This window comes from Chrysochloris asiatica, unplaced genomic scaffold (assembly GCF_000296735.1).
Source record: "Chrysochloris asiatica unplaced genomic scaffold, ChrAsi1.0 scaffold00216, whole genome shotgun sequence".
Taxonomy (NCBI): Eukaryota; Metazoa; Chordata; class Mammalia; order Afrosoricida; family Chrysochloridae; genus Chrysochloris; species Chrysochloris asiatica.
The window spans coordinates 4,239,983-4,249,142 of NW_006408734.1; the positions used below are offsets into that span (position 1 = coordinate 4,239,983).

The 9,160-nt window shown below is 38.1% G+C and overlaps 1 pseudogene; it reads right to left on the minus strand.

Moving 5' to 3' along the window:
• Positions 1-8,543: 8,543 nt before the first annotated feature.
• On the minus strand, positions 8,544-9,139 carry LOC102813757 (annotated as a pseudogene).
• Between the last annotated feature and the right edge of the window lie 21 nt (positions 9,140-9,160).

Consider the following 9,160-nt stretch of genomic DNA (forward strand, 5'->3'; position numbering starts at 1 on the left):
GGCAATACACAAGAAGGGGGAGGGGAATGGAAGAACAAGATGGGTGGGAGAGCAGTTAGGCAGGTTTGCATGGGCTAAGTGGGACAAAGGTAAATGAGGTTGTGTTCACAACCTTGGAACGACAGAGGTCCAGGATACAGGGATTGAGGCATGGTTTGAATGGGTAAAAGAAGGGAATAATGCTAAGATGCTTGGCTGTCTTTTGAATCTTGTTTTCCATGGCCTACCATTGTAAAATAGACACTTGAGGGGGAAAGAAAGGAATAGCCAGTAACATCACACTACAAAGCTTGTAAGTCTGTCTTCAGCCTATAACTGATTAGAATACCTTAAAGGGGGCTAGAAGTTGCTCAGTGAAAGAGGCTTCCTGTGGGGCCTTTACATTTCATAAGACCATCGGTAGAATCCTGAACCCCATCCAGCATTGTCGGAGGTAGGAAATTTCCACTGGAAAGGATGAGGAGACCAGCCTGGAGCGCCTACAAGAACAGAAGTTACTTCATGAAAGAAAGATTGGCTGGAAAAATCAAAAACAATAACAACAGTCTCATTGACTACTACAAGAACAAACAAGGTGTTCACCCAGGAGCCATCAAGGCAAGTGTTCGTGTCCCCTCAGAGCAAACCCCCTTCCAAGACTGAGACTGGGGGGAAATACAGGAGCAGGCATGTGGTCTGGCTGGTGACCACGTTGGTCACCAATAAGGGGAAGAGGGGGAAAAACAGCAATGAAGTTCGGAGCTGAGTCCGACTACATTCAATAGACTCCTGTGAACCCAGGTGGAGACATGGTTGGCCAGTAGTATGCCAAGACCCGGGGATCCTGGGTCCAGAGTCAGTGACAGGGTCACAGAGGACTAGAGCAGAGAGTGAAGCATCCAACTGATGTGAAGTGAGGGGAGATGCACAGGAACACCCATACTTCCAGATAGTACCCACTTGATCTGACTTTGATGGCTAGATGATCAGAACTCCACTAGAAGAAGAAAGAAGAGGAAATAAAAGAGTAACCCACTACCTATACTTATGGATATGTTATTGTTATTGTTGGTAAGTACTGTGGAGTCGGTTCTGACTCATAGTGACCCTACACAGGGTTTCTGAAGCTGCAAATCTTTACTGGAGCAGAAAACCTCATCTTTTTCCTGCGTAACAGCATGTAGTTTCAAACTGCCAGCCTTGAGGTTTGCAGCCCGATTCGTAACCACTAAGCTACTTACGGATGTAGTAGCTCAAAAAAGGGAACAAATCTTTACAGGGAGGATCATTCCCACTGCCTCGGTACACAGGGTTGACAATGATGGTCAACTTTGACATTAGCTGCCCAAAAAGGGGTGAGGGGCCCAACAAAGGCAAGAGATGGTGATAAGTACAATTGTGAATAATTGCTATCAAAACTGACTATGAGGGTCGAAAATGTAAAGGTAGATTTTTTTTTATTTTTTTATTTTTAACAAAAGGAGAGGAGTGATTGATTTTGTAGTCCAGGAGTGGAGGTCCCTGGGACCATCAAGTGAGAAGAGCAGAGAGTGGGACTCTATCCAGGGAAGCCTTGACGCCAGAAATGCAGGCAGAGAGGATGACTCGGACAGATGGAGTGGCTGGGGATACTGGACTCAGGGAGGGAGAGGGGCTGTATGCTGACAGCCTGGGGGTGGGGGGATGGGCCTGTGGGGTATACCCTTTGGTTGTTCAATGATGCATGGAAGGGATTGTAATCATTGCAGTGAAACAAAATATGATAGGATGAATCTAAAACTGATGTTCTTCCATATAGACCCACATAATTCACAATAAAAACTTTAAAAAAAATCAATGCACAGACTGCCAGAAAATAAACTAAACTGTATTGGAAGAAGTACAGCCAGAATTCTCCTTAAAAGCCATTATAAGCCTTTGTATCCAGACTTGTCTACCAAATTTCTGACACATTATCAGCAGGACCAGTCTGTGGATTAGGACATCATGCTTGATAAAATTGATGATCACCAAAAACAGAGGAACACCCCCAATTTGAGTGATTGGCATACTGGTAACAGCATTGGGCTCAAGCATAATGATTGTGAAGTTGGTGCATGACCAGGCAGTGCTTTGTTTTGTTGTGCATTAGTTTGCTTTGAGTTGGAACTGACTTTAGGGTACCCACTAACAGCAACAACACAACAGAAATATAAGTGGTTGTCTTTAAATAACAGAAATTTGTTTTCTCACAGTCTATCAGTTAAGACATCAGAATTCTGGGTTTGGTCTAGGGAGCAATGTGCTTCCACGTCTATTTCAGTTTATAATAATAATTAGCAATAGTTAACAAAATTTAGGTTTTAATTAGGAAATTAATATAAAAACATCTAGTATAATACCTACTGTTTCTGTATGTTTTTGTTAAATGCCATGAAGTTGCTATCCTGTCTAGGGTTTCCCAGACTGTAAATCTTTGTGGAATCAGAAAGCATCATCTTTCTCCCATTTATCTGCTGGTGGGCTCAAATCACTGACCTTGTTATTCACAGTACAGTGTTTGACCTATAGAGTTACCCTGGCTCTTATTTCTCCCCTGAAGATCTCTCAAATCATTTAATTTGTCTATTTTTTAAAGTAGAATAATTACCCACTCCCATCCAACTAAGGAGCTCTCGTAGCGTAGTGGTTACGAATCGGGCTGCGAACCTTAAGGTCAGCAGTTCAAAACCACCAGCCGCTCCGCGGGAGAAAGATGTGACTTTCTACTCCCATAAAGATTTACACCCTCGGAAACCCTGTACAGGGTCGCTATGGGTCGGAACCGATTCGACGGCACTTAACAACAACAACAACAATCCAACTAGTGTCAGACAGTAGTCCTTAAATATGGACCATTATAATAGTCATAAGATTGTCTCCCTCATTCCAAATGATTCTCCAGATAGCATCCAAAGTAGACCCTTTAAAACATGCACATCTTATTTTGTCAATATTCTCCTTAAACCCTTTATTGTTTAACACTTTTCTTCTTAAAGTATGAAACTATTAACAATGCCTTCAAGGCCCAGCACAAACTAGCCCAGCCCACATTTCTTTCTTTCTATGTTTTTATGCTCCAGCCATACTGGATACTTTCATTTCTTCAAAGGTGCTTTGTTCTTCTCTGCCTGGAGGTATTCGCACATGCCATTTCTAATGTCTGAATAGTCTTCTTCCTCTGTTTTTATTGCTAACTCCTGTTTAACCTTCAGACTAAGACTTATCTATCACTTCCTCCTAAGAGCTTCCAAGACTCCTCAGACCATTTTATTTTTTAAAATAAAATCCTGTCCTCCTTCAAAAATTGACCATTCTCCTAAGAATTGTTTCAACTGAATTTTTCTTCCTAGCTTTCCTATTATATGACATAATAACAACTACTGTTAACTTTTACTATCAAATGAAAATTGGTGTCTTTTATCATCTTTAATAATTATGTTGTACTTTATTTTAAAAGACTACACACAGACAAGGAAATTGAAGTCAACAGAAACTGATAATTTCTGTACAATTCTTTTTAGAGATAAAACAAGACAACTCAAACTAAGCCTGGGTGTGTGTTTTCATTCTGAGATCATAACATGAAAATAGTCTGCTGAAAGACTTCATGTGGAAATCGCCACAAAATAGACAATAGGAGAATGACGAAAATTCTCATTTTTCAAACTTTTGCATAAACACCTTTAAATTCATTGACAGCAGCAATATCTTTCATTTCCACCATCTAAGAGGAAAGCACCATTTCTCAGTAAACATGCCTTCAGAAAACTCATATGTCTAAGGATATTTGATGGGCAAATGAATAATATCAAAACTAATGCTCTGCTTAATGGATGTACAACTTTTCTGGCATCCATTCATTTGTGTGTGAATGCACTATAAGTGTAGGTGGTCTTCCAGTCAATTATACTTCAGTTGAGCATGACAGGAGGAGTGCACAACAAAACAGCCTCCTTGAAGAAGCAGTAATGGAGAACAACAGGACAGATAATCATGAGGGATTAGAACATTGCCTCATAAATCTGTAGCAATACTGACACGATTCCAGCTTTGAAAATGACAAACCTTTCCTTTTATTCATGCTGTGGGGTGAAAGATACTAGGCTAATGGACTCATTCGATTAAAGTCATCATCTGACCTCATTCAATTACAGTCATTGTCTGACCAATGCATACATTTTAAAGCAATATTCATATATTGTATTAATTTGTTTACAAAATGAGACTGCTTTTGTCTTAATTCAAGTTATCCATATTATAACCATTGAATTTGAAAAACATATAAGAAAAAAAATGAGTTTAGTTAGTAATTTGCAGAAATTATTGACAATAAACTGGAAATTCACTTGTTTGTTTAGAAGAATTTATTCATAATTCAGCTAACTCTTCAGTTCAGGTGACATATCAATATTCATGTAGCCCAGTGTATACATGCAGATAACTAAAGTTGTGTGTAGGATAAATCTATTTTTAAACAATTAAAAACAGTCAGTAATCCTGATTCTCAGTTTCTGAAAAGAGTGAAATTTGAAAAGGAGTAAGTAGTCTCCAAATTATATTATTAAACTGGGTTTTATAGCTGGTTAATTTATATAGTCATAGTCATGATTGTAGTCCTGGTGTGGTGCTTAGAATAAGCATTTGAATGCTAACAACAAAGTCCCCAGTTGAAAACCAACAGCTGACCTTTAGAAACCATATACAGGGTCGCTATGAGTCAGAACTAACACAATGGCACTTCACAACAATGACATAATGATGCTAATCTCAAGATCACCATTTGATGCAACCAAACATCAACTGGTTGAAGATGAGAATCACAGCCTCTAAAATCCTATCGAGGGTCCTATCACCCAAACTTCACCAGATGGAATACACAGAAAAAAAACTGACAATATCTGCTCGAAGAGAAAGTGGAAAAGCTCCATATCATAAGCCAAAACAAGGCAAATGGCAGACTGTGGAATAGACCATTGATTGTTCATTTGCAAATTGAGACTGAAGCTGGTGAAAATGAAAACAAGTGCATGAGGGACAAAATACGATCTTCAATATATTCCCCCTGAATTCAGAGATCGTCTGATGAACAGATTTGATAAATTAAACACTGAAGATTGAAGACAGGAAGAGTTGTGGAATGACATCAAGAACATCATACAGGAAAAAGCAAAAAGTCATTAAGAAGACAAGAAAGAAGGAACAGATCAAAATAGACATAAGAAGAGACTCTGAAATTTGCTCTCCAGAGTACAGATGCTAAAGCAAATAGAAAAAATAAGGAGGCGAAAACCATAAGGAAAGCACTCGCTCATCATTTCTCAAGCTGAGGGAACTAAAGAAAAAACTCAAGTCTTAAGTTTCATTATTGAAGGATTCTCTGGTCAAATTATTGAATAATGCAGAAATCATCAAAAGAAGATAGAAAAAGTACAGAGTCACTGTACCAAAAGGAAATTTTTGATGTTCAACCACTTCAAGAGGTAGCATATGATCAAGAGCCAATGATATTGAAGGAAAAAAGCCAAAGTGCATTGGCAAAGAACAAGGCACCAGGAACTGATGGAATACAAATTGAAATTTTTCAACTATATGAAGTGGTACAGAAGGCATTCACTCATCAATGCCAAGAAAATTGGAAGACAACTATCTGGCCAACTGATTGGAAGATATCCATATGTGTGCCCACTCCAAAGAGAGGTGACCCAATGGAATGTGAAAATCATCAGGCAATATCTTTGATATCCCATGCAAGTAAAGTTTGACTAAAGGTAATTCAGAAACAGTTGCAACTGTAGCCAATATACTGTAGTATACACTGACAAAGAACTTCCAGAGGTTCAAGCCGATTCAGAAGAGGATGTGAAAAGAAGGATATCATTGCTGATGTCAGATGGAGCTTGACTGAAAGCAGAGAATACCATAAAGATGTTTACCTGTGATTTAATTACTGTAACAAAGGTTTTCAATTGTGTGGAACATGACACGCTATGGACGATAGTGCAAAGTATGAGTATTACATAACACTTAATTGTGCTCCTGAGGAACCTGTACACAGACCAAGAGACAGTTGTTCAAACAGAAAAAATGAACACTGAATGGTTTAAAATTAGGAAAGCTGTGCATCCGGGTTGTATTCTTTCACCACACTGATTCAACCTGTATGCTGAGCAAGTAATCCAAGAAGCTGGGTTAGAAGAAGAAAAACATGGCATCAAGGATTGGAGAAATACTTATTGTAGTTGTTAGGTGCCATCGAGTCGGTACTGACTCATAGCGACCCTATGCATAACAGAACGAAATATTGCAAAGTCCTGGCCCAATCTCATAATTGGTGCCACATTTGAGCCATTGATGCTGCCACTTTGCCAATCCATCTCGCTGTGGATCTTCCTCTTTTTCTCTGACACTCCACCTTACCAAACATGATATCCTACTCCAGCTACTTGTCCCTTATGACAATATTTGCAAAGTATGAGAGAAGAAGTTTGGCTATCCTAGTCTCCAAGGAGCACTCTGACTGCACTTCTTCCAACACAGATCTGTTTGTCCTTTTTCAATATTCTCCTCCAAAACCATAACTCAAAAGCAATAATTCTTCTATGGTCATCCTTAGTCACTGTCCCAACTTTGCTATGCATATGAGGCTACTGAAAATACCATGGCTTGGGTCAGGCGCACTTTAGTCCTCAAGCTGACATCTTTGCTCTTCAACACCCCAAAAAGGTCTTGTGCAGCAGATTTGCTTAATACAATACATCATTTACTTTTTTGGTTGATGCTTCCATGAGTGTTAGTTGATCCAAGAAGAATGAAGCCCTTGACAACTTCAATCTTTTCTCTGTTGATAAGAATGTTGTTTATTGGTCCAGTAGTCAGAATTTTTGTTTTCTTTATATTGAGATGTAATCCATACCAAAGGCTGTGTTCTTTGATCTTAATCAGTAAGTATTTTAAGTCCTCTTCACTTTCAGGAAGCAAGGTTGTTTCATCTGCATATTGCAGGTTGTCAATGAATCTTCCTCCAATCCTGATGCCATGTTTTTGTGTTTTTTTTCATATGATCCAAATTCTCAGATTATTTGTTCAGCATACAGGTTGAATAAGTATGGTGCAAGAATACAACCTTGTCACACACCTTTCTTACTTTTAAACCATTCAGTGTTCCCATGTTCTATTTGAAAACCCGCCTCTTGATCCATATACAGATTCCTCATGAACACAATTAGGTGTTCAGGAATACTCTACTTCATAATGTTGTCCATAGCTTGTCATGATCCACACAATCAAAAGTTTTTACATAGTCAATAAAGCACAGATAAATATCTTTCTGGAATTCTCTGCTTTCAGTAAAGCTCAATTTGATGTCAGCAACAATATCCCTCATTTCACTTCCTTTCCTGAATCAGCTGGAATCTCTGGAGCTCTCTGTCAGTGTATAGTTGAAGTAGTTTCTGTATTACATTTAGTTAAATTTTACTTGGATGGGATATCAAAGATATTGTCTGATAATTTCCTCATTCCTCTCTTTGGAATGGGCACAAATACAGATCTCTTCCAATCAATTGGCCAGGGAGTTGTATTCCAAATTACTTGGCATAGATGTGCTGCTTCACTTTATTCAAAGTTTTCTATTTTTATTCCTTCAATTCACTTTGGACTTCTTCCTTCAGTGTCATTGGCTCTTTATCATATGCTACCTCTTGAAATAGTTGAACATCACCTATTTTCTTTTAATACAGTAACTCTGTATATTCCTTCCATCTTTTTTTGATGCTTTCTGCATCATTCAATAATTTGCCCAGAGAATCCATCAATAACAATTGTCGAGGCTTGAATTTCCAGTTCCTCAACTTTAGAAATGCTGATGGGTTTATTCCCTTTTATTTTTATTTATATATTTATTTTTTTGGTCCCCAGATCTTTACACATTTCGTTTTAATATTTGACTTTGTCTTCTCGAGCTGACCTTTGAAATTTTCTGTTCATCTCTTTTACCTCCTCATTTCTCCCATTTGCTTTAGAATCTCTACGTTGGAGATCACTTTTCAGTGTCTCTTCTGATATGCATTTTGATCTTTTCCTTATTTCTTGTCTTCTTAATGACTTTTTTAAAAAAAAAATTTGTATTAGAAGTATTCAGAATGTCAACAAAATAGCTGCAAGTTTTTTTGTTTGCAATTACCAAATGGCATTCAGTTAACAGAACAATTACATCATGTAATCTGCATTAGACAACTGAAGACGGAAAAAAAAAAAAAAGACAAAAACTACCATCCCCCATATATAACTAATTTGTGCTGTGCATCAACAAAAACCTGTTTTAAATTTCCATTCCAATTTACAATCCACATACTTTACCAGGCAAGGTTAGTGGCTATTGAAAATACCACCAGGACAGGGCTAGCTAAAGCACATTCAGTAGTGTGGTAACTAGACAAAAACACACTGTACAGTTTAAAAACAAATCTTATACAGCCTTACATTTCAATTTTTTTTTTTTTTCTTTAAAAGGAGTGAGTTGTGTACAGTGGGGTTAAAGTGATTTATAGATTAATAAACAAACAAACTGCACTAGAATCAATTAATTCATCATAATCTTCTTCATCTCCATCCTCTTCGTCTTCCTCCTCTTCTTCATTTTCCTTCTCTTCCTTCTTTTTCTTGCTTTTCTCAGCCTTGATGATTCCCTTTTTGGCTTCATCAGGCTTTTGTTTAACCCGGTAGGTAGCAATATCCTTTTCATACTTCTCCTTCAGCTTAGCAGCCTCTTAATAAGGCTGCTTATCATCGGCAGCAGTATTATTTCATATCTCTCCCAGTTTCTGGATATCCATCACCAATGGATAGGCTGGGATGCTTGCCTTTGACTTTGGGGTGATACTCCAAACAAAACAAGAAGGCCAAAGGAAGCCTCTTGGATGCATTGGGAACCTTGAACTTCTTTTTTTGTATCCCCTTTAGATTGGCTATAGGTTGTCATTTTTCTTTCATAATGGGCCTTGTCCACCTTTGTCATGTTTTCCAATTTTCCTTTCTCTTTAGCAGACATGGTATTCCACTGATCTGAGAACTTATTGGAAAATTCTGAAAAGTTGACTGAAGCATCTGGGTGCTTCTTCTTATGCTTCTCCCAACAGGTTTGCACACACACACACACACA